Here is a 1,992-nt window from a genome sequence, read left to right on the forward strand (position 1 = left end):
TCATACATTCATGTTACTGTGGTAGAAGAAAACACTGTGAAGTGCAACATATCCACAACAATTCAGACAAGGGTCGCCTCCAGGCCACTACATCATTTGTGGTCTCGCTGTTGACAGTGCACGTGCATGCACATTCAGATATGACGACTAATATATGATCCATTAATTTCAGATATCCACTAATCATATCAGCTCATCGGGAAGGATCCTCCATAAATATGAAAAATCAGGTTTCATTGCTTATCAGTGTATCCTCTTGAAAGAAGTGTTCATATCATTCCTCGGAACAACCTTCAATCAAACGGTGAACATTGTAAGGTAGAAAAAACCAACTAATTAATTATTGATAAGTTTGCAAAATGTGCTTTGAGTTTTCCAACCAAATTTCAGCGAGAACCTTTTCTCTATTATGCCTAAAATGTATACCCATCAGGAGAATGTAATTCATAATATTCTGCTCTAGGAAATCACAACACTATCCAAGAGATGCACAAATAAATAGTATCAAAATAAATGAATAACTATTTAGTTGCATGCTGTACCTATTTCTTAACAACCAAGAGATGCACCAAACTAAGAAATACATAGCAGAGGAATAAGTGTTCCTACGGATTTAAATACCCTTACAATTCGACATCAAAGGATGTGAAGAACGTGATCTATCTACAAGTACATATGGACCTTAATAGTTTAGTTCTAGGCTCCAGCAAGTTAGTATAATTTCAGGTGCCCCCAAGTGGCATTTAGATAGCAAGATTTTCTCAAATAATATTATTTTTTGAAACAAGAGAAACACAGTAATCATGTCAAAGAATGATGGTTAACACTAATTCAAGAAAACAAGAGAAGTGCAGGTTTCCAATGATTGAATATGTTGTGATCAGCCAATAGTATTTTAGAAAACATCAGACCATTACCTTCAGAGTTCAGACTGACAAGCATCTGTATATGCCCAACTTCTAGGCCTCCCCAACACAAGGAATTAACCAGCGGCGGTGCCATGTCAGCACGAGCACAACTTGTGTGGCAAGTCGGTCATTTCGCAGGGAAGACTGGTTGCAAAGATTGCAAAGTAGCAGCCGCAGATCAAATGGTGCTCAATGGTGGACTGGTGGTTCACCTCATTATTCAGTACTGTATCTGCGGTACCCATTGCCTGCAGAAAGAGAATGGAAGGGATTTTTCTAAGCCCGTAGCAACTCAAGCTGCTGGAGCCGCTGGATCTCCTTGCCGAGGATGTTGTATCGAACCATGCTACCTGTGGTGTGCCACACCAACTGGAGGTCGACCCACGGCTCGCCGGGCGCCATCCGCTTGTGCAGGTGGCAGTCGAACATCTGCCCTAGCCGACCACCAGCGCCTCATGTCCATATTTTCTCCATAGAACAAGCGCTGGAGCAAGTCCAAGATTTTGAACGCCAGCATGAACTCATCATCCCATCGCCGCAGGTACCCGCGCTTGATCCTGGCCTCCATCACCACGCTCTTTAGCCGCCGTTCCTTGGCCATCGCCCATCGCCCATCGCCTACACGCAAAGCTCCCCGGACTTGGCCGTGAAGTAGATGCCCTCGCTAGAGCACCGGGTCACATACCCCGCCACGTCGCCGACCAGGGCCACACGACACGAGCGCGGGTGCTCCGGGATCTGGTGCGCCTCCACCTTGATCACGCGGCACCCTGCAATCTTGGGGCCCGCCCGCGCCTGGATGCTGAACTGGAGCTTCTTGATCTCTGGCTTGGCGACGATAGTGCCGATCGCAACACACAACTGCACGTTGGTCTCCATAAGGAAGGGAGGTCTTGTCGGCGTCCTGGGAATGGGGGTCCCCAGACTTGCCTGCCTGCGGCCCATGGCGTGGCTCCACCAGCGGCCCTATACGGTCCATCTTCATCAGCGAACACTCAAGACCCTCGCGAGGGGCCAAGCCTCACAAGGCGGACGGCGCAAGACCTCCTCGGGGCAGCCTCCCCAGGCTAGCTCACGAGCGGCA

At 48.0% G+C, this 1,992-nt stretch overlaps 1 pseudogene; it reads right to left on the reverse strand.

Moving 5' to 3' along the window:
* Positions 1-1,184: 1,184 nt before the first annotated feature.
* LOC125554724 lies at positions 1,185-1,787 on the reverse strand (annotated as a pseudogene).
* Positions 1,788-1,992: the final 205 nt, after the last annotated feature.

Source organism: Triticum urartu, chromosome 4 (genome assembly GCF_003073215.2).
Source record: "Triticum urartu cultivar G1812 chromosome 4, Tu2.1, whole genome shotgun sequence".
In the NCBI taxonomy this organism is placed as follows: Eukaryota; Viridiplantae; Streptophyta; class Magnoliopsida; order Poales; family Poaceae; genus Triticum; species Triticum urartu.